General features: G+C 41.5%; 1 long non-coding RNA gene across 1 annotated transcript; it reads right to left on the bottom strand.

The window, feature by feature from the left end:
• Nucleotides 1–1,939: 1,939 nt before the first annotated feature.
• On the bottom strand, nt 1,940–24,557 carry LOC120222081. Its single transcript, XR_005525958.1, has 3 exons — nt 24,545–24,557; nt 21,021–21,023; nt 1,940–2,268 (listed from the first exon to the last, which is right to left on the bottom strand). It is a non-coding gene; the product is annotated as an uncharacterized LOC120222081 (long non-coding RNA).
• Between the last annotated feature and the right edge of the window lie 213 nt (nt 24,558–24,770).

The raw sequence follows: 24,770 nt of genomic DNA on the forward strand, positions 1-24,770 counted from the left end.
TCTCTGTCTCTCAAAAATAAATGTTAAAATAATTTTTAAAAATAAATAAATAAAATTTTAAAAAGAATGATGAAAGAGTGTAATGAGTCTTCAAATTTTTTAGTTTACAATAAAAAATAAAAGTAATAAAGGTAATATAAGCCATGTAACTATAAGTATAAATGCTGACCTTCTAGAGTATAAATTCAATTAAAATAACTACATATATCTATGTATACATAGATAGAAACAGATATAAATGTAAAGATATATACCTAACTAAAAAGCTAGTAGAAGAGAAAAGTGGAATTATAAAAAATAATGAACCCAAAAGAAAAGAAGGAAAGAATCAAATCTCAGGGGGAGCCACCAAAAAAAAAAAAAAAAACCTAATTTAAATTATTAATAAGAAGATATGACACAGATATGTTTAAAATTTTATTTTAATGTTTATTTATTTTCGAGAGAGAGACAGAGTGTAAGTGGGGGAGGGGCAAAGAGAGAGGGAGACGCAGGATCTGAAGCAGGCTCCAGGCTCCGATGCGGGGCCGGAACCCACGAACCACGAGATCATGACCTGAGCCCAAGTCAGAGGCTTAACCGACTGAGCCACCCAGGCGCCCCAGATATGACACAGATATAATTAAAAAGCTAACAGAGGAGAAAATGGAATAATTAAAATAATTCAAAAGAAAGCAAGAAAGGATACCGGGACAAAGGGCAGAACTTTGAAATAAAGTGGCGAGACGGTGGGCATACATTCAACTATATCAACAATTACATTAAAGTGACTAACTAAAAGGAAATTCAGTGTAAATATTATCAGACTGAAATAAAACGCAAGACTCAACTATATGCTGTTGGAAACTAACACACACGGATTGACCTAAAAACCTTGAAAATGAAAGGATAGAAGAATAAAGACTGCAAGCACAAAGGGAAAGAAAACTGCATTGCTCTAATACCATAAAAAAAAGCAGACTTCAAGTGAAGATTACCAGAATTATAATATTTTAAAAAAAAACATTAAAAAAGCAGACTTCAAGTGAAGAATTATTACCAGAATTAGAATATAAGAATAAGAATTCTTAAATAAGAATTATTTAATTTCATAATTAAAAGGACAAGTTCAGGGGCACCTGGGTGGCTTAGTCGGTTAAGGGTCTGACTTCGGCTCAGGTCATGATCTCACGGTTTGTGAGTTCAAGCCCCATGTCGGGCTCTGTGCTGACAGCTCAGAGCCTGGAGTCCGCTTCGGATTCTGTGTCTCCCTGGCTCTCTGCTCCTCCCCCATTCATGCTCTGTTTCTCCCTGTCTCGATAATAAATAAACATAATTTTTTTTTTAAAAAGGACCAGGACCAGTTCAATAGGACAATGTAAACATCCTAAATGTGTATGCAGGTACACATTTGTGTACATGTGTATCTTGAAAGTATATTATTACCTTTTTTTTTCACACACAACTCCACAACCCCCATAGCGTATAACCCACAACCCCGCAACCTGTAATACTACAAACACTAAAACAAGCACCCAACTATCAACACGATCAAAACACAATACACATATTCCATGCCAATCACGTAGTATTCATAGATACCAAAACATTAACAACAATAATCAAGCATTGTACTATTAAAATATACCATGTATGTGACACATTAACCAACCAGTTCCCCACAACCACCAAACACGCACATAAGTGCTATGCTACAAAGACACACCACGCAAACCACACATAACCAACCGCCCCCGCAAATATTAATGTGCTTATGTAAATGTAATGTACTAAGATATACTATGTATATCGTGCATTAATTGACAGTCCCCATGAATATTAAGCATGTACAATATACTCATGATATTACATAAGACATATAGTGTATAACGTGCATAAGACTAGTTTGACCAACTTAACTCTATGGATCTCAATTATCCAAGAGCTTGATAACCATGCCTCGAGAAACCAGCAACCCTTGCTTGGGCGTGTATCTCTTCTCGCTCCGGGCCCATTTCAACGTGGGGGTTTCTATACCGAAACTATACCTGGCATCTGGTTCTTACTTCAGGGTCATTACGAACCTCAATCCAATCCTTCATCTATTTCAAATGGGACATCTCGATGGATTAATGACTAATCAGCCCATGATCTCACATAACTGTGGTGTCATGCATTGGTATCTTTTAATTTTTGGGGGGGGGGGGACTTTCTATGACTCAGCTATGACCGTAGACGGTCTCGACACGCCAAGCAGTATTGTAGCTGGACTTATTCACTATGCTAGCACTCCGCATCTCACCATACAAGGTGTTATTCAGTCAATGGTTACAGGACATATACTTCAACCCTAATGATCAACCGGGGCAGACAAGGCGCACCCACGTATACGCGCACACGTACACACGTACGCACGGACACACACGCACACGTACACACGTACGCATGCACACCCACGCACACACGTACGCATGCACACCCACGCACACACGTACGCATGCACACCCACGCACACGTACACACGTACGCACGCACACGTACACACACGCATGTACGCGCGTATATCCAACAGATAAACAACTAGCTTAAACAAACCCCCCTTAACCCCCGTAACCCTATGACATAAAAATGCGTTTATTATTGTCTTGCCAAACCCCAAAAACAAGACTAAACACATATTCAATCATAAGGCCCGAGCGCAGATCTAAGACCCCTACAACCCAATAAATACCAAATCTAAGCATCTGCATTATCCTAGCTGTTCGTGGATATCTATAGATATATGTTGCTCGCTCTAACTCGTCCCTATCTAACCCCTTTTATAACCACAACATAGACCACTACAACCCAAGCATGCAAAATTAACGTTAATGTAGCTTAAACACGCAAAGCAAGGCACTGAAAATGCCTAGATGAATCGTCAGATTCCATAAACACAAAGGTCTGGTCCTGGCCTTTCCATTAGTTATTAACAGGATTACACATGCAAGCCTCCGCATCCCGGTGAAAAATGCCCTCTAAATCGCCAACCGACCTAAAGGATCGGGCATCAAGCACACACATACGTAGCTTATGACGCCTTGCTTAGCCACACCCCCACGGTATATTATTACCTTCAAGATAAAGGAAGCAGCAGATAAATCCAAAAACACAGCTGGAGATTTGACACATCCCTGGAACTCGCTGTGGGAACAGACACAAACGGGCAGAACACGATGAGATTAACAAACCTGGCTCAGTCAAGATGAGGTTAATTAATCTTAGTTGATTAATGCAGAACGCAGAGCAGCCTGATGAACTAACTTGACCTGGCGCAGGAAACACCACGCCCAACAACAACGGCAGACTAGGCATCCTTTTCACTGTGAATGGAGAATTCAGCAAAATAGGCTGAATGGTAAACAGTAAATCGAGTCTCAGCAAATTCCAGAAGACTGGAGTGACACTAAGCATGTTCTCTTAAAGCCAGTGGAATCACACGGGAATGAAGAGGACCGGGAAACCCCCTACTCTTCGGAAATGCAGCGATATTCTTCTACATGGCTCATGCGCCGAAGGAGTCATCACAGCAAAATGTATAAAATGTTTTGGACTGAAGGGTAATAAAAATACAATATACTAATACTTGTGGATTTTGCGGAGAGGGGAAACTGTAGCCTCAAATGCTTATATTAGAAAAGAAGTGCTATTGAAAATTAGTTAGCTAGGGGCGCCTGGGTGGCTTAGTCGGTTGAGCGTCCGACTTTCGCTTAGGTCATGATCTCGCGGTTCGTGGGTTCGAGCCCCGCGTCGGGCTCTGTGCTGACTGCCAGCTCGGAGCCTGGAGCCTGTTTCGGAGTCTGTGACTCCCTCTCTCTCTGACCCTCCCCTGCTCACGCTGTCTCTCTCTCTCTCCTAGAAATAAATAAAATATTTAAAAAAGAAAAAAGAAAAGAAAATTAGTTAGCTAAGGTTCTACTGCAACAAGCCAGAGAAAGAACAGAAAATTCAACAAGAGAAGGTAGAAGCAACTAAATTATAAATGTAAGAGCAGAAATTAATTAATAGAAGTCAAAATCAATACACTAGGGAAAATCAATAAGCCTAGAAGAAAATCAACAAACAAAAGTTGGTACTTTGAAAAATAAAAAATGACTTTAATAAAAAAGGCTAGTAAAGAGAAAAGGTAAAGATTGGCAGGGGTAATAATGGAGATCAAGGAAGTGCTGGAACATGGAATGGGGTCCAGGGGGTCAGCTGATGGAGACAAGGGCACGCTGAAGGCGAGAAACAGTGTCCTGTCCAACATCCGGTGCTTCTTCCCCTCAGAGCCACAAGGTGGCGCCAAACCTCCAGACTTTCCTCCAACTGCTCCTCTGGCCAGGACGAGTGGTCTTGGAAGCCTTGATGCTTCCGAAAGCCTAACGCTCCTGCCTGGACTTTTTCCAGCAAAATGCATAGTTTCCTTCCTTCGGTACCTTACTTCTCAACTAAAATTCAGATCTAATTGGTGGAGTCTGCACCCTAGCTGAAATTCTTGTTACTTTTAGACTTATTTCTTTTTTATCTCTATTAAATAGTAATTCTACACCTTACCAGTTAGTAATTCATCATATTAAGTTTGCCCTGTTCAGATTACAGGTTCGGCTTCTGTCTCCCGCGTATCCTGACTGACACACTTTTTAAACATCAGGACTAAGCAGCATGTGTCTGATTTTGAACTGGACAGTCTGGTGTTTTGACCTTTCTGTCTAGTGTAGACTGTAACAGAACTATAAATGTTATTTTTAAAAGATTACATAAGACTATTATAGGTTATAATGTGGCCCACATGCATAGAAGTTATACAACTGAATGTAAAATATAAGTCAAATATTTTGCATCTCATAATTATTATAATTTGGGCTACACATTTTTATCAAATGATTCAATATGTTCCTTCCCTATGATTCTAAATTTTACAAATGGACACACTTCCTCTTTATGGTGCTCTATTCTCTTTTCCTGACAAGCATATTGGTTAAAATTTTAACATCTCAAGTGACCTTGCCTCCAATAAATACTTCCTCTGCAGCAGTTTGCATTTTGTTGAGTACTAACACTTTCCAGGACAGACTCAGGCACAAAAGACAGCACACTCCATGATTCCGTTTATCTGAAGTCCAAGAACAGGTAAATCCCATCAGAGAGTCCAAGGGGCCATAGCGGGTGTTTCACATCTACTTAACTCGGCTACAGTCCTCATCTACCAGACACTAAGTGTTGCTGTAACATGATTAACATCTACAGTCAGTTGACTTTAAATAAATGAGCATATCCTCCAAAATCTGGGTGGGCTTTAAAACAGAACTGAGGTTTTCCTGAGGAAGAAGAAATTCCACCTGTGGCCTGGAGCATGAGCTCCTGGTGCCCTCTGGGCTCAGATTTACACCCCCCCCCCCATTTCCTTGCTACTCAAAGAGATAAAGATGCAGGCAGATAGACATGGGTCTATCATCTAGTGCTCTAGGTATGTGTCTGTGTCCCTATGTCTACCTACCTACCTATCTAACTATGACTGAATGTCTGTGTCCTCTCGAAATCCCAATGTTGAAACCCTACCCCCAATGTGACGTATCAGGAGTTGGGGCCTTTGGGAGGTAATCAGGGTTAGATGAGGTCATAGGTCTCTGCCCTCAAGAATGAGATTAGTGCCTTTAGAAGAGTCACCAGAGAGCTTGCTTCCTCTCTCTAGGGCAAATGGAGTGCACAGTGACAGGCACTGTGATGGTGACATCTATGAAAGAGGAAGATGCTATCGCCAGACACCAAATATTCCAGTGCCTTGACCTTGGACTCCCCAGCCTTTGGAATTGTGAAAATAAGTGTTTGCTTTGTAAACCACCCAGTCTGTGGTATTTTTTTTATAGCATCCTAAGCTAATCCTATAATATAAATATAAATGTGAATACAGATATGAATATACATATATACATAACTTCTAGAATGACAGAAATGTTCTAGATCTACATTTGGGCAGTAGTTACAAAGGTTATAAAAGTTTTCAAAATTTAGTTTTATCATCTGTGTGGGGAAAAAAATAAAGAAATAAACCTCCCATCACCATTCCCCAAAATTAATTTTATGTGGACCACAGATCTAATTATGAAATCTAAAATTATGAAATTTTTACAAGGAAATTTTGGAGAATATCTTCATTTACATATATATTATATACACACATATATATATTGAACAGATATATATTCCTTCTCCAAAAATTAAACAGACCTGTAATGATAAAAATGGCCCTTTTTTCTGTTTATATATATATGTATATAGTGAAGATATATATATTATATAAATTCTGTATAATATTAACTTATATAAAGTATCTTATATATTATATAATCATTCACTCCTACACCTCAATAGTTAAGAAAACAACCTGATATTTGAACAGACTGCCAAAAAGGAAAATATACAAATGATTAATAGGGACCCAGTCTCAGGGCGCCTGGGTGGCTCAGTCGGTTAAGCATCTGGCTTCGCTCAGGTCGTGATCTCGTGTTTGTGGGTTCGAGCCCCGCGTCAGGCTCTGTGTTGACTGCCAGCTCAGAGCCTGGAGTCTGTTTCTGATTCTGTGTCTCCCTCTCTCTCTGACCTTCCCTTGCTCACGCTGTCTCTCTCTCAGAAATAAATAAAACATTAAAATTTAAAAAAAAAAATAGGGACCCAGTCTCAACATGATTAGTCATCAGGGAAGAGGAGCCAATACACAACACTCTAAGGGCTAAAAATTAGAAGGACTAAAGACACCAAATGTCACACAGGCTGTGAAGCAGCTAGAACGTTCCCAGCTTGCTTGTTAGAGCGTAAAACGGCAGAGTCACCCTTGTAGTTTCTTATAAAAGTCCACATGCACCTATTCTGTAATATATGTGCCCAAAAAGAGACTTCCACCACCAAGTTCATATTTTATCCATAACAGCCCCAAATTGGAAACAACTGAAATATCCATCAAGAGGAGAATGGGTAAGTATGTAAATATATTATTTTTGTATGATACAATACTACTCCACAATAAAAGGAAGAAACTAATGATAAATGCAATAACATTGGTAAACCTTTAAAAACATCATGGTATGCAGGAAAAATTAGACACAAAAGTAGATGAATTACAGCCCCCTTCCCATCACTGAATTGTCTCTGTATTTTTGTCAAAAAATAATTAGGGTAGAATAGAAATGTGGATCTACTTCTGGGCTCTATTTTTTTCTTTTGTTCTCTGTGTCTATTCTTTACACAATTATAAATACCACACTTTCATGATTACTATATATTCCAGTAGTCATGGGATCAAGGAATGTGATCCTCCAACCTTGTTCTTTTTAAGAGTATTTTGGTTTTCTAGGTCTTCCAGAATTGCATTTTTAACTACTCTAAGCTTTTGTCACCTTTTACTAAAAATTGAAATAGTAATCCCTATTTTGTAATAAATCAGTGAATTTTAAGCCACCTAGCACAGAAGTGTCGGTACCAATTAAATGTTAATTTCTCTTTTCTCCTCTTCTTTCCTTTTGTCTCCAAAAACCTAACAGACTTTATATATTAGAAAAGCTGCCGTTTTCTTTGTGAGTTTCAGTGAGTTATAGTTAAATCCAAGAAAAGAAGATAAGAGAACCAAAATAAGCAGAAGAGGGATGTTTCGCTATAAATGTTTACTGTCTCCCCCTACTGGTTTAGAAGGTCTTTATTTAGGATTCCATGATTCTGTGATTCAGATCACAGTTTCTTTTCTTTGTTTTTCTTTTTCTTTTTTTTTTTGAGAGAGAGAGAGAGGGAGCATGTAAGCAGGGAAAGGGCGGTGTGTGTGTGGGGAGAGAGAGAGAGAGAGAGAGAGAAACCCAAGCAGGCTCCACACCCAACACTGAGCCTGACTCTGGCCTGGATCTTATGACCCTGAGATCACGACTTGAGCTGAAATCAAGAGTCGGACACTTAACCTACTGAGCCACTCAGGTGGCCCCAGATCACCAGTTTCTTATTTGACAGACTCTGTGGTCAAATTTAAAGCAGCTTCTCACACCCCTTCTTGCACTGCTGGCTAATTCCAAATGCCACGAGGGAAGTAGGGTTCCCAAAACCGCTCAAGAGCAAAACCCCCGAGCAACTGTTTTACAGACATGTTTGGGCCTCACATCGGACCTCTACATTGGCGTGTATACGTACACGCACCCAGGCGAGGCTGCCTGCACCCAGAGTGAGAGACCCCACGCCGGGACTGCCCGACCTTATTAAGACAAGTCATGGAAAACTGAGGATGAAATGATGCTCCATCCACCCTTAATTCAGCTCTGGGAACAGCTGTGCACTGTACCTAAGCTGCCTCAGACCCACAAGAACTCTCTGCAGCTGGCACAAGAATCAGCAGACCAAGGCCATACTCATGCCGTCACACTGTTCCCCCAGCTCCGAGTGGGGCTCCTCTGTCACTTCCACTTGCCGAGGCCACAAAGGCTGTCGCCACCAATGATGACTCTCTGGTGGCACTAGCTCCTGGCCTCTGCATCCTCAGCGTTTGCAGAGCTCTGCCTCTGGAGCCTTCCTGAACACAGGGACTGGTCTGCATTCACTCGTGTGTCCTCCACACACTCACCCTGGAGAAAACACGTGGCGAATAAATCCACGATTAGCCTCAACCCTCAAGTAACGGATGCCTTCATCGATCTACTTTATATTTAGCAATGTCGGAGAAACAAAGTAGGAAGGATCTTCGGTCCATCAACTTTCCAGTGTCAGGAAATGTCATGTTCCCCTCCCAAATTCATGTGCTGATACATTAATCCCTGGGACCTCAGATTAAGACCTTATTTGGAAATAGGACAGATACAGATGTTAACTAGTTAGGTTAAGATGTGATCATACTGGAATACGACGGGCTCTCTTCCAAAATGACTGAGGTCCTTCTATTATTTTTTTAATTTTTTTTTCTTTTGAGAGAGAGAGAGAGAGAGAGAGAGAATGAGTGGGGGAGGGGCAGAGAGAGAGGCAGGCACAGAACCTGAAGCAGGCTCCAGGCTCTGAGCTGTCAGTACAGAGCCCAAAGTGAAGCTAGAACTCACTAACTGTGAGATCATGACATGAGCCCAAGTCAGACGCTTAACCAATTGAGCCACCCAGGCGCCCTGAAGTCCAAGAGGAAATCTGGATGCAAACACACTCACAGGGAAAATGCCATGTGATGATGGAGGCAGAGATCGGACGAGGCATCTGCAGCCAGAGACTGCCAGCAAACCACCAGAAGCTAAGAGAGAGGCCTGGGTCAGGCACCCTCAGAGCCTTCAGAAGGAGCCAACCCTACGGATACATTGACCTTGGACTTCTAGCCTCCAGAACTGGGAGAGAATACATTTCTGCTGTTCAAGCCACTGAGCTTGCAGAACTCTGTTACAGAAGCCCTTAGACACTAGCACAGCACTCGGTCAACACAGAGTTGACCTTTGCACCTTAACTTTTACAGCTATAGACCTTTAGTACTATGGTCTCCAATCTGTAAGAATGACCCATTTGTTCCTTAGGCTGCACTTACTGAGGAGATCAATTGATAACTTTCTTTTTCCTTTTAACAACAAGGGTGAAGCAAATATAGTTTGCTCTTCCTATACTGCATTCTTTCCAAGTTTTTGAACCTAGTAAACTCCTACTTGTCCTTCAAGTCTTTCAACTAAAAATCACTGTAGCTACATGTAATAGAGACCCCCAAAATGAGAGTGATTTAAACAAAAATAAGTGCTTTTTCTCTCATATGTAAGTCTGAATGTAGATAATCCATGAGATTCTCATAGCCTAGGACTGCTTCTACCCCATATGCTACCACCCCTAGGGCACTCCTCATTGCTCAGCTAGTCTAGGGGCGCCTGGGTGGCTCAGTTGGTTACGTGCCAGACTCTTGGTTTGGGCTAAGGTCATGATCCCACAATTTGTGAGTTTGAGACCCGCGTTGGGCTCTGCACTGACAATGCAGAGCCCACCTGAGATTTTCTGTCTCTTCCTCTCTCTCTGCCCCTCCCCTGATCATGCTCTCTCTCTCAAAAAAAAAAATAAAAATGGCATAAATATCACATTCCCCAACAGCTGGGGAAAAGGGTCATCTCAGGCACTGACACAACCCCAGGGTTGTTACCCGAAGAGCTCCAGTCCCTCCCTCAGGCTGGGTACTCCGAGTCCAACACTGGCTTAGGGGACTAGGGGTTAGGTGACAGACTGTGACGTGTCACTGAAGCACCTACTGTATCTGGACCTTCTTTCTTGGCAGGCTGCCCGTCAGCTCATTCGAGGCACACCTTACGAATCCCCTGTCACCACATACCCCTGAGGGTCCCATTCCATAATTTTCTCCTCGTCCCTATGGCTTCCTGTGCAATAGCAGGTTTCCTGCTCAGACATCCTGGTTAGAAGCCAAGACTTTTTCTCTCTCCCTGGAAACAAAACCAGGAAATGAGAGGCTGTGGTAGGTGTGTGGATGCCCGAGGCCTCTGGAAAGAGTGCCACTGCCCCCTTCTTCCTGGAGTTCGGTGCAGGGAGAGAGCCCTGGCCTTGTCCACATGGTTTCCGTTCTTTTCCTTTTCTTAACTGCACAGATTCATCTTCATTCAAGGCGACCAGTCACCAAGCTGGAAGACTCTATCTAGTTCCTCACCTCTTGCAGCCAAAAGTGACCACGTGAAGTCTCGGCCAATTTAAAATGGGCAGAAGGATTCTGCGGGGCTCTGGGGAGGCTCGCACAGCCACACTCCCCTGAGTCCTTCTCATTTCCTCCCTCTTGCCGTCTGAAATGCACGGCCACGGGAACCCCAGCAAAGGTGATCTAGGGTTTTCCCTCCTGAGGCGGCAATGCCAGTGTTGGCCACCAGGGGGCAGGAGCTGCCCACCGTGCTGGGCTGGAGCGGCATCCAGAGCTGACGCGCCGAGGTCATTCTGGGCATTCTCCTGCCCCAGCCCAACAGGCACCTTCAATTATGGGCGTCCATCTACACAGTCTGAGCTGGTCCGAAGTGGGATGGTGCTCTCGGATCCGCTCATTTATTCATTTTAGCAGCTGTGCCCAGAACCTTCACCCCGGCTTAGGCCCTGCCCTCCCGGAGCTCACTCGCTGGAGGAAAGATGGACAACAGCACAGAAACGAATACGCGTGAGGGGAAAAGGCCACTAAAGCGCGGTGCCGCGAAGGACTGGGCGCCACAGGCGAGGGGGCTCTGAACAGGCCACGCCGAGGTGACACGGATGCTGGGACCAGAAGGACGAGACGAAGCCAGCCCCGCACAAGCCTCAGAACAGCGTGCAGGGGGAGGCTCCTCTGCAGCGACTGGGAGACAGAAGTGACAGCAGTGAGTGCGGCCTGAGATGCTGCGAGAAAGGCACCACCGTGGCTGGCTGGTCAAGTCACCGGGAGAGAGGGGGAGCGGGGGGCAGGGCTGGGGCCTCTGGTCTGGGAGACTGCATCAACACTGTGTCTCTGGGTGGAAAAGCCACCCCACGTGTATTACCTCACGGTTTGTGTGGACCAGGAACCCAGCTGGTCCGGGGCTCTGGTCAGCTGGGGCCGCGGGGGGCAAGGCTGCAGCCGTGTGCGCCAGGGGTGTGGGAGGGCCCTGTGCTGACGACGGCCCTCTCCCGGTTGTGCACTGCACGCACCTCTCCTAGCACAGCCAGTGAGTGCAATTTCTGCTTCTGCCTCACGAGGGGCAGGGGACAGGCGAGAAAGAAGGAGAAGACAGAACGCGAGAAAGAGTGGGCAAAACATTAGTCACAGTCACAGTCACTCCCAACTCTCGGGAGTGACAGTGCATGGCTTTGCCATCTTCTATGGCATAGAGGCCACCTAGTCCAGGCCAGGCTCACGGAAGGAAACGGCGCAAGAATGGGACCCCTGAGGATCGCTGGAGCCCTGAGGAGAGAAGGCCCCAGAGGGTGCAGGGCCTCCCGGAATCCCAGTAAGTAGGTGGAGCCAAGTGTGAACCCAACTGTGTCCTCAAAGCTGGGGCCCTGGCTGCACCCAGGCTTTCTCGGGGACTCCAGAAAAGGCTGTTAGTGGGACTGTATGCGGATGTGGAGAGGGCCCAGGGGTGCGGGTGAGTAGTCAGCAGCCTAGAAGGGCATTTAGCACCCTGTCCACACAGCACTTGGGGCAGAGGGAGCTGGGGCCACGGAGTTCACACCTACACAGTTTCTGAATTAATTCCTCACTGGACAACTGGGAAACTGAGGCCTACAGAGAGGCCAACCAAGGAGAAATAAAAAGACTTTCTCAAACGAACTGAACCGGATAGAGTTCACTGCCATTACACCTGCCTTCGAAGAAATGATGAAAGGTGTTCTCTAAGTGGAAAGAGAAGGATGCATGTTAACATCATAAAAACATGTGGACACGTCTAAAATTCACTGTTAAAGGTGAATAAATAGAAGCCACATTCCTAAATACTGTAATGGTACGTACGTAAATCACTTGTAGGTCTAGTTAAAAGTTTTCAAAGTGTATTATAAATAAACATAAGTGCATGGGGCGCCTGGGTGGCTTAGTCAGTTAAGCGTCTGACTTTCGCTTAGGTCATGATCTCTCGGTTCATGGGTTCAAGCCCCGCGTCGGGCTCTGTGCTGACTGCCAGCTCAGAGCCTGGAGCCTATTTCAGAGTCTGTATCTCCCTCTCTCTCTGACCCTCCCCTGCTCACGCTGTCTCTCTCTCTCCTAGAAATAAAAATAAAAATATTAAATAAATAAATAAACAAACATAAGTGCAATAAATTGCTCTCATATACATAATATTAAAATATATAAATTATAACATCAATAATCTAAAATGTGAAGGGGGAAGTAAAAGCAGAGAGTTTAGGAATGCTATTGAAGGGGGCACCTGGATGGCTTAGTCGGTTAAGCGTCCGACTTTCGCTTAGGTCATGATCTTGCAGTTTGTGGGTTCGAGCCCCATGTCGGGCTCTGTGCTGACTGCCAGCTCAGAGCCTGGAGCCTGTTTCAGAGTCTGTGACTCCCTCTCTCTCTGACCCTCCCCTGCTCACTCTCTCTCTCTCTCTCTTAGAAATAAATAAAACATTAAAAAATAAAAAAAAAAGGAATGCCATTGAAGTTAAGTTGCTACCAGCATGAAATGAAGCATTATATACATAAGATCGTAAGAAAGTATTACATTGCATTACTGAGAACAAAGGTACTTTGTCAGGAACTTCCTGATTCAAACTACACTGCGTAGCTATAATAACCAAGACACTATGGGACTGCTGTGAAAACAGATATGTAGAGGCCAGTGGAACAAAAGAGAACCCAGATTTAAACCTCCTTTACGCAGAAGATAAGGGAGCCAAAAGCACTCCCTTGTGGAGAAAAGACAGTCTCTTCATTTAACAGTGCTGGGAAAACTGGGTAGTCAGGTGCAAAAGAATGAAAACTAGCTCTCCATCTTAAAATTAACTCAAGGGGTGCCTGAGTGGCTCAGTCAGTTAAGCATCTGACATCAGCTCAGGTCATGGTATCATGATCTGTGGGTTCGAGACCCACATCAGGCTCTCTGCTCACAGCTCAGAGCCTGGAGTCTGCTTCGGATTCTGTGTGTGTCTCTCTCTGCTCCTCCCCCGAACATGCTCTGTGACTCTCTCAAAAATAAATAAACATTAAAAAAAAATTTAATGTCTCTAAACTCATTACAGAAAAGGTATCATATCCTAAAATAGCATTCTGGTCAAAGTACCTTGCACAGATCATTCATATAGAAAATGTTAACATGTGTGTTAACTAGTTCTCTAAATGTGTTACATAATGGCATCATATCCTTTACCTTACATAACACTGTTTCCCTAGCAAGCAGGCAGTACCCTTACAAACCTTGTTATTAAACACTTCTAAATACATGACACAATGTTGATCTCATTCTTCAGCAAGCAACACTTGTCTGTTATGAGTGGGTTACAGTCGTATAAACATCTTTATTCCATATGTTCTTAAACCCTTACCTGAATGCATTACAGAATGTCTATCAATCCTTCCCCTTAAAGACTATCATCAAGGTAGGTTGTTTGTAGCACCCACATGACCACCATTAATTGCCTTGTTTTTAAACACCTCTCTAAATGCATAACAGAAGAGGGGCGCTTGGGAGGCTCAGTCGGTTAGACATCCAACTTCAGCTCAGGTCATGATCTCAATGTTTGTGGGTTCGAGCCCCACATCAGGCTCTGTGCTGACAGCTTAGAGCCTGGAGCCTGCTTCAGATTCTGTGTCTCCCTCTCTCTCTGCCCCTCCCCTGCTCTCTCTCACTCTCTCTAATAAATAAACATGAAAACATTTCAATAAATGAATGCATTACAGAAGAGCAACCATCCCCACATACAGGAATACCACCCCTGTCAAAGGAGCTTCCACATAATACCCCCATGCCTATTGTGTGTTTTTAAGCACGGGTAAATGTTTTACAGAAGGTCTACAGCATCCATTTCCCGTAAGAACTCTTGCCATGGCAGCGTGCCAGGGGAACCACTTCCTGCGCCAGGACCAGCCTGTTGATAACCAGTGGGGCTGGACCGGCCTCTGCAGCTCTTACTGTGACTGCAAAATGCCCTCAGCAATAACCATCAGGAAACTATGAAAACAAAAACAAAAACAAAAAAACAGGCTTATTACTTACAAGTCCTGGACATTACATGCACACTTGAGGCCACACTTCATGGTCGCAGGTGGGGAGAAGGGGAGAGTTCTACTTTTATTGGAGTCGATGGTAGGGGCCTTTTTATTGGTAGGCTTTTTATTTGTAAATTTTTAACATAATATTGTGAATTTATTTTTTTTAAAATATTTTTTTATTTATTTCTAGGAGAGAGAGAGAGACAGCGTGAGCAGGGGAGGGTCAGAGAGAGAGGGAGTCACAGACTGAAACAGGCTCCAGGCTCTGAGCCGGCAGTCAGCACAGAGCCCGACGCGGGGCTCGAACCCACGAACTTAGATCCAGTTTTGGATTCTATGTCTCCCTCTCTCTCTGACCCTCCCCTGTTCACGCTCTCTCTCTCAGAATACATAAAACTTAAAAAATATTTTTAATTAAAAATTTAAAAAGAAAAATAAAGCATGGGAAGAGAAAGAACAAGTGGCCCAAAGGGTCAGTTACCAAACCTACAGAGATCTCCAAAACAAAGGAGGCTCAGAGGTGGGGTGCAGGCCAGCTCTTTATATTTTTACTTGAAAGAGCCACCTGTGAGTGGCTGCCTCTTTGAAGTGGGCCCTCAGCAATCAGATTTAAGTCACATGCTTGCATTACGAAAAAGAGAAAACCCAACTGTCAGAGCTTATGCCATAAGCACCCCAATACCCAGCTTTATTGCATATGATCTTAAATGCTTCTCTACATTCACTACAAAAGATACCACATCCATGTCCTGAAATAACTCTTCTCAAAGTAGAATGCAAGTAGCACTCCTGGAGCCATTGTTACTACATTCGGTTTTTAATTCTCCTCCAAATGCCTTACAAAAAGGATATTACACCCCTGCTCTGAAATAACAATCCTCTCAATGATGGATTCATATATCACTATGATAAACATCTTTCCTACATGTCTGTTTAAACACTTCTGCAATTAATTTACAGAACGGCTAACATGTCAATTTCCTATTACAACACCATACTCATAGTCACATTATACATAGCACTCTTACACTATTACACTTCTCTAAATGCATACGGAAAGGCTACCACATCCATTCCTTGAAACAACATTCTTCTCAAACTAATATACACCCAGAACTATAAACATTTTTATTACTTTTTAAAAATTTTCTTAACATGTTACAGATACGGCTATTACACTTGCTCCCTTAAATAACATTCTTGTTAGTGCAGGTTACATGTGCCCTCATAGAACCATCATAATTATATAAGTTTTAGGTCTTTCTCTAAATGCACTGCAGAATGTCTACCACAATCTTTCCATTAGATGACACTCCTCTGTGGTAGAATACAGATTCCACTTTTATTCCTTGCCTAACTTTACTCTGTGTATTTTTGCCTGAATTTTATTGATATAACTGATACACAGAACCACGTAAGTTCAAGGTGTGCAGCATAGCTTGACACATGTATTATGGAATGATTATAACAGTAAGTTTATTTAACATCCATCATCTCAAGTAGATACAAAAAGAAAAAAAAAATTTCCTTGTGATGGGAAATCTTAGGACCTACTCTCTTAACAATTTTCATATCTACCATAGAGCAGAACTAATTAGAGTCATCATATTGTACATTACGGTATTTATTTATAACTTAAAGGTTATACATTTTGATAACCTTCATCCAATTCTCTCATGCCCTACCTACCACCTCAGGTAACCACATACCTGAATTCTTTTGCTAGGAGTCTTTTTTGTTTTTGTTTCTTTGCATGTTTTTCAAATTCCACATTTAAGTGACATCACACAGCATTTGTATTTCTCTATCTCACTTATTTCACTTAGCATTATGCCTTCAAAGTCCATCTATGGTGTCACAAATGGCAGGATTTCCTTCCTTTTGTGGATAAATATTCCACTCTGGGAGGAGGGGTATGTGTGTGTACCACATCTTCTCTTTGCATTCATCTGTCGGTAAACACTTCAGTTATTTCCATGTCTTAGCTATTGTAGATAATGCTGGAATGGACATGGGGGTGCAGATGTCTCTTTGATATTTTGTTTCCTTCAGATGTATTCCCGGAAGTGGAATTTACCTGATCATGCGGTAGTTGCATTTTTAATCTTTTGAGAAGACTTCATACTAATTTCCACAGTGGCTGCACCAGGTTACAACCCTACAAGGAATACAAGAGTTTCCCTTTTCTCAACACCCTTGCCAGCATTTTTGTCTTCTTATTCATGACCATCACTCTAATAAGCAAAAGATTCCTCATTGTGCTTCTCATTTGCATCTCTCTAGTGATTGGCGATGTTGAGCACCTTTTCACGTACCTGTTAGCCATGTGAATATCTTCTTTGAAAAAATGTTTGTTCGGATCCTTTGTCCATTTCTAAATAAAATCATTTTTTTTTCTGTTGAATGAGTTCTTTCATCTTCCAGATATTAACCCTTCATCAGATACATGGTTTACAGATTTTTCCCCATTTGATAAGATTGTTTTTTCCTTTTGTTGATCATTTCTTTTGCTGTGCAGACCTTCTTAGTTCAAGACAGTCCTACTTATTTTTTGCTGCTTGTGCTTTAGGGCATTATTTTTAAAATAATCATCACCGAGACCCGTGTCAAGGAATTTTTTATCTATGTTTCCCTTTAGGAATTTCATGGTTTCTGGTCTTACATCTAAGTCTTTAATCCATTTTGAGCTCATTTTTATGAGGGGTGTAATAAGGGTCAGGTTTCATTCTTTCACTTGTGAATGTCCAGTTTTCCCAGCACCATTTATTGAAGACACTGTCTTTTCTCCATTGAGCATTCTTGGTTCCTTTGTCAAATATTAGTTGACTATATATGCATGGGTTTATTTCTGGGGTCTTAACTTATTTCTATAGATCTATGTGTGTTTTATGCCAGTACCATACTGTTTTGACCACCTTAGCTTTATAACACAGTTTAAAATCAGGAAGTGTGAACCTCTCACAGGATTGCTTTTGCTATTCAGCATCTTTAAGTTGCTCCATATAAATTTAGGATTTTTTTTTCTACTTCTGTAAAAAAATCCACTGGAATCTTTAAAAAATTAATGGTTTATTATCTATTTTTGAGAGAGAAAGAGAGAAAATGTGAGTGGGGGAGGGGCAGAGAGCGAGGGAGACACAGAATCTGAAGCAGGCTCCCGGCTCTGAGCTGTCAGCAAAGAGCCTAACACAGGGGCCTGAAGTCACGAATGGTAAGATTATGACCTGAACCAAAGTCTGACACTTAACTGACTGAAACCACCCAGGCGCCCCATCCACTGGAACCTTGATAAGAGTTGCGCTGCATTTATAGATGGCTTTGGTTAAGTATAGAGATTTCAAAAATATTAATTCTTGTATCCATAAATACGGAATGTCATTCCACTTATTTGTGTCTTCTTCAATTTCTTTCATCAATATCTTGTAGTTTTCAGTGAAGACATCTCTCATCTCTTTGGTTAAAAATATTCCTAAGTCTTTTCCTGTTCTTGATGTTACCATGAGTGGCAGAGTTTTATTTCTGAAAATTTGTTTTTAGTGTATGAAAATGCTGCTAAATTTTGTGTCCTGCAACTTTCCTGAAATCATTACTTAGGTCTAACAATATTTTGGTGGAGTCTCTAGGATTTTCATTATATAAAAATAATGTCATCTGCAAATATAGACAATTTTACCTCTTCCAATCCTATTCTGATCCCTTTTATTTCTTTACCTTGCCTAACTGCTCTTCCAGTACCATGTTGAGTATCAGTGGTGACAGGGGACACCCCTGTCTTTCTGATCATAAATGAAAAGTTTCAGACCTTCACCAATGAGCATATTAGCTGTGGGATTGTCATATACAGTTTTTACTATGTTAAGATATGTTCCTTCCATAATTAGTTTGTCATGAATTTTTATCACGAACAGATGTTAAATTTTGTCAAATGCTTTTTCTGCATCTATTGATACAATCATGATTTTTTTTCTTTTACTGTGTTGTATCACCTTTATTGATTTGCATATACTGAACCATCCTTGCATTCCAAGGATAAATCCCACTTGAACATGGTAAAAGATCCTTTTAATGTGCTTCTGAATTATGGTTGTTGGTATGTTATTGAGAATTTTTGCATCTATATTCATCAGAAATGTTGGCCTATAGTTTTTTTTGTTGTTGTTGTAGTGTCCTTTTCTGGCTTTGGTATCAGGGTAATGCTGGCCTCATAGAATGAATCAGGAAGTACTCCTTCCTCTTCTGTTTTAGGGAATAGTTTGAGAAGGGAAGATATTGCTACATTTCAGTATGTCTTGGTATGTTGTCTTTCCATTTTCTTTTTTTTTTTTTTAATGTTTTTTTATTTATTTCTAGGAGACAGAGAGAGACAGCGTGAGCAGGGGAGGGTCAGAGAGAGAGGGAGTCACAGACTGAAACAGGCTCCAGGCTCTGAGCAGACAGTCAGCACAGAGCCCGACGCGGGGCTCGAACCCACAAACCGCGAGATCATGACCTAAGCGAAAGTCGGACGCTTAACCGACTAAGCCACCCAGGCGCCCCAATGTCTTTCCATTTTCATTTGTCTCAAGATACTATTTTATCCATTTATTATTTGATACACTGGTTTTTGAGGGAATGTCGTTTAATTTCCATGTGTCCATGAGTTTTTCAGTTACCCTCCCGTTACTGTTTTTTTAATTTCATATTTTTGTGGTCAGAAAGGATACTTGGTATGACTTCAATCTTCTTGAATTTGCTAGGACTTGTTTTGTGAACATATGGTCTCCCTTAGAAAGTGCTCATGCATGCTTGAGAAGAACATGTATTCTGATGTTCTGTATGATGTTCTGATGTCCATTAGGTCCATTTGGTCTACAGTAATGTTCAAACCTGGTATTTCCTGGTTGATTCTATGTCTGAATAATGTATCCCTTTTGAGAGAGGGGTATTAAAGTCCCCAAATATGATTGCATTACTGCTTGTCTTTCCTTTTAGCTTTGCTAATTTTACCCTATATACTTAGTTGTTTAATGTTGGGTACATAAATATATACAAACATTATATCTTCTTGATGGATTGACAATTTTACTGTCATATAATGAAATTTTACTATTTTTAAAGTCAACTTTGTCTGATATTAGGATAGTTACCTCTGCTATTTTTGGTTACCATTTGCATGAAATATTTTTTCCATTCCTTCACTCTCAGTCTGTATGCGTCTTAATGCTAGAGTCTCTTGTGGACAGCATATCATGGGATTTTATTGGTTTATCCATTCAACCTTTCTAGGTCTTTGAAGATTATAATCCCTTTACTTTAATTATTGATAGATAAGGACTTACAATTGCCACTTTGTTCATTGTTTTCTGTTTTATAGCTCCATTGTTCCTTGCTTCTTATCAATTTGTGTTTTAATGTCTTCGGGTGAGTATGCTTTGACTTCTCTATCACGTTCCTTTGTGTAAATAGCTTTTTCCCTTGTAGTTACCATGAAACTTATATAAAATATACTAAAATTATGTCTATTTTAAACTGGTAACTTAAGGGGCGCCTGGGTGGCTTAGTCAGTTAAGCGTCTGACTTTCGCTTAGGTCATGATCTCGCGGTTCGTGGGTTCGAGCCCCGCGTCGGGCTCTGTGCTGACTGCCGGCTCAGAGCCTGGAGCCTGTTTCAGTCTGTGACTCCCTCTCTCTCTGACCCTCCCCTGCTCGCGCTGTCTCTCTCTCTCTCTCTCCTAGAAATAAATAAAACATTAAAAAAAATAAAAAATAAAAAAAGCAAACTGGTAACTTAAATTCAACAGCATTCCTAAGCTTTACATTTTTACTTCTCCTCTCACACATTTTTATTATCAGTTACAGTTTATATATTTTTATATTGTAGACTGAATAAAAGGTTATTGTATTCATGGTTATTTTTACTAAGTTTTTGTTTTTTAAACTACTGTAGTTAATTATGCACCACCAAAGAACAAGCCTAAGACCCCCCCCCCCGCCCCCCCCCCACACACACGTCTTGCAGGGCTTGGAGCTGGTTCCATTTTCCACCCAGTCAGGGGAGTTAATTTAAAGCCCCACCCACTATTGAGTGTAGATGCCCACTCGACCTGATGAAAAAGCCTGACCTGAGCACCTGGGAAGCTGCCAAACAAAACAGCACTTGAGTGAAGCTCATGGCCAGCAGCACTGCATATCTGTTGAGTGAGGACATTGGCCCCTTATGGCCAGGGAACCTGGAGCACAATTCTTTCTGACTAGTTCCTCAAACAAGATGTGCCAGCCTTGAGGCCTGTTGTGTGGCCCTGCCTGGGCAGGGAAGCTACTTCATTGCTCTGCCTACTGCTGAATACAACCTGCATCCGTTCTCACTGTAGAACAGAATAGGCAACTCAGTAACATCCTCACGAACCCTTCACTCTCTGCTCCACCATCCTCAGACCACCACCTACCTCTGCGAGCTGTAAGAAAGAACTAAGTGTCAAGTCCAGTTCATTTCAGCTGAACAAGAAAGCAACCTTTCCCAGTTTTCAAAAACACTTCTGCAAACAACTCTGATGAGAACTAGAACACAGGCCAATCCCAAACAAATCTCAGAGGGGAGTATCTTTCATGACCAGTTTAATCCAATTGTTCTTTACCTCTGTTTTTTTTTTTATATATATAAATTTGTTTTCTTTTTTTAAAATGTTTTTATTTATTTCTGAGAGAGAGAGAGACAGCGTGAGCAGGGGAGGGTCAGAGAGAGAGGGAGATACAGATTCTGAAGCAGGCTCCAGGCTCTGGGCTAGCTGTCAGCACAGAGCTTGACACAGGGCTCAAACCCACGAGCTATGAGATCATGACCTGAGCTGCAGTCAGACTCTTAACTGACTGAGCCACCCAGGCACCCCTCGTTCTTTACCTCTGAACCTTTCAAGGCTAAGGTGAGAAATTAACATATGTTAAGGCTCTGCCCTCAAGGGAAAAATGAGTGTTGGTATAGTCTGTAAGAACCTATCAATTGCTTGAAAGTTAATTTAAGAAATAACAGCTAACACATACACAGCTCATATTAAATAGCCCCTATGAAGTAGCCTCTACTAATGTCCCCATTTTACAGATGAGAGTCTGAGTACAGAAGATGGTAATTTGTCTCAAATCTAGTGATAGGGCCAGACATCATATGAGCCCAGGCAATCTGGTATCTAGTCCTACAGCACCCCCTATACTGGGAAGAAAGGAATAAGACAAAATATGTATATACAACATCACAACACAAATGTAGATAGTTGGTTATGCTTGGGCTATGCAACTCATCCCTAAGTGGATTCCTCATCTCAATGTTTCAGCTGGATATTTTCTTCATATAATGGAAAGCAGAACGGTGTTTAACTCAAGTAGTACTGTTAATATCTGCTTTCTTTAACTGATATTGTTTATTTTGTGTAATTAGTATTTTCAGCATACCCACTGGTGGGTCCTGAGGCAGGTAAAAACTTCATAAACACAATGTCTGAATTCTTTATTGAAGAATTAATACAAAACACTGGCTGAATCCACTTTTATATGCCAGGAAACTGAGAGAGAACATGTATAAGATATGGTAAAACTGTGGAATATTATTTCACTTAACATGTTTATTGAATAAGACAGAGAAACTGGTTATCAGCTTTTAATATGGAGTACCTTTGTTATTTACCACACTGAGAAGGGAACAAAATACTTTCTGTAGTACACTCACCTATATGAGCACTTACTACACACACCTGCTTACTGATGTCCTCCTAAGTAGTCACCTTGTGTTGTGTGTTTTTAAGCGAGATGGGAAGCTGTTGGAGGAATCTAAGGAGGAGGAATCTAAGCAGACTTTCTGCTTTTGTTAAGGAACAGTCATACTCAAGCATGAATATATATACGAATAAAAATCTGCAATCTACTTCTGTAGATTGAATACACCTACAATCAACACCGAGACAAGAACACAAAGAGCACCAAGGATGCCCCTTACATGAACTCTGCAAGCTGCTTCCATCCAGGCAACCACCCTCCCAACGTCTAACACCATACATCAGATTTGCCAGCTTCCCTAATGAAAAAAATGTACAGAGTACTTACTCTTCTGTGTTCTTTGCATGCATGTAATTGTGGCTCATTCATTCTTAGTGCTGTATAGCACTGAATGAAGGGCACAGTTTATGTATTAATTTTAGTGTTGGTGGCCAGGTGTGCAGTTTCTACTTCTACTCAGAATACTAGTTCTATGAATATTCTTTCAGGAGACATGTATTTCTGTTGGATATATGTCTAGAACTAGAATTACACAGCCAAAATGTACATGTATGTTTAGCTTTGCCAGAAAGAGCCTAATTCCCAAAGTGTACAATTTATTAGTCCCACCAAACTTGTATTAGTCCCAGCTGCTTCATATCTTCATCATTGGTTGGTATTCTCTTTTTACCACCTTAACCATTCTGGTGTGTAGTGGTAATTATATTTTCATATGACCTGCTTTTCCTTGATGACTAGTGAAATTGAGCAACTTTCCACATTTATTGGTCATGTAGATATATTCTGTGAATTATGTTCAATCTGCTGCTCACTTTTCCTTTCCTTATTGATTTGTTGGAGTTCTTTATATATGCCTTATAAGAGTCCTTGGTTTGATATATGCATCACAATTATCTCCTCCCAGGTTGTGTCTGGCTTTTAACTCATGCTATTTTTGGCTTTTGTTCTTGAACAAACAGCACTTTTTAATTCTAATGTCAAATTCATCTTTGGGATTTTTAAAATTTAAATCCAAGTTAATTAACATATAGTGTATCTACAGTTTTTTGTTTCGTGTTTAAGGTGTCTTAGTCAAAGTCATGAGGCTCACCTATATTTTCTTCTAAAATCATTACTTTCACATTTAGATATACAATCCATACTGAACAAGGTTTTGTGTATGGTGGGTGGCTACAGTCAAAATGTTTCTTTACACACACAATTAACCCACCATTTATCAAAATCACCATCTTTTTACCACAATATTAAAGTGTCACCTTTGTCATATATTAAGATATCGGGGCCTATTTCTGGACATTGTTTATCCTTGTGCCGACACCACATTCTTGATATCCAGAATCTAAGTCCTGCAGATTTATTTTTCTATTTTCAGATTGTCTTAGCTATAGTCATTCCATCTGCATATACATTTGAGGCAGAGACAGAGAAAGAGCATGAGCTGGGGAGCGGCAGAGGGAAAGGGAGAGAGAATCTTAAGCAGACTCCACACCCAATGCAGAGTGCAACGTGGGGCTTGATCTCACGCCCATGAGATTATGACCACAGCCAAATCAAGAGTCAGATGCTTAACTGACTGAGCCGCCGAGGTGCCCCTGCATATACATTTTAAATTCAGATTTGCTAATTTCCAATAACAAAACCTGCTGCTAGATGGTGATTAGGGTTGCACTTAATCTACCACTCAAGTTTTGGGGAAAATGAGCCTTCAAAGTCATCAAAACAGTTAAGTATATCCTTTCACTTACTTTGGTCTTTAACATCCCTTAATTCGGTGGTGGTGCAGTTTGGATTTCTAGAACTTACTGTTTTTGGAATACTGTAAACAGGAATGTAACAATATTTAAAGTGTACATCTTGACAGGGCGCCTGGGTGGCTTAGTTGGTTAAGCGGCTGACTTCAGCTCAGGTCACGATCTTGTGGTCTCTGAGTTTGAGCCCTGTTGTCAGGCTCAGTGCTGACAGCTCAGAGCCTGGAACCTGCTTCAGATTCTGTGTGTGGGTCGCTCTCTCTCTGCCCCTCCCCAGCTTGCTCTCTGTTTTTTTCTCTCAAAAACAGTATTTTTTAAAAAAAGTTTAAGTGTACATCTTAATATAATTTGATAAATATAGCTGAATAACCATCAGCACAATATAGTGAACCTACCCATCACCTGCAGGGATCACTGCCCTTTACTGCCTGATATCCACTGTCATGAAAACAATTATTTCCTGTATTTTAATGGTTTCCTTTTTACCTGTTTGTTTTGTTTTGTTTTTCCGGCAGGCAAGTAGATCTGGTCTCTGTTGCCCTATCTTGTGTGGATCCAACTGTCCTGCTATCACTTGTTTTCTATTTGTAGTTTTTTATACAATGAGTTTCCTAATTCACCATTTCTAGTAACTTCTCCATAAGTTTTTTC

Source organism: Hyaena hyaena, unplaced genomic scaffold, assembly GCF_003009895.1.
Source record: "Hyaena hyaena isolate Hyena2069 unplaced genomic scaffold, ASM300989v1 scaffold_833, whole genome shotgun sequence".
In the NCBI taxonomy this organism is placed as follows: Eukaryota; Metazoa; Chordata; class Mammalia; order Carnivora; family Hyaenidae; genus Hyaena; species Hyaena hyaena.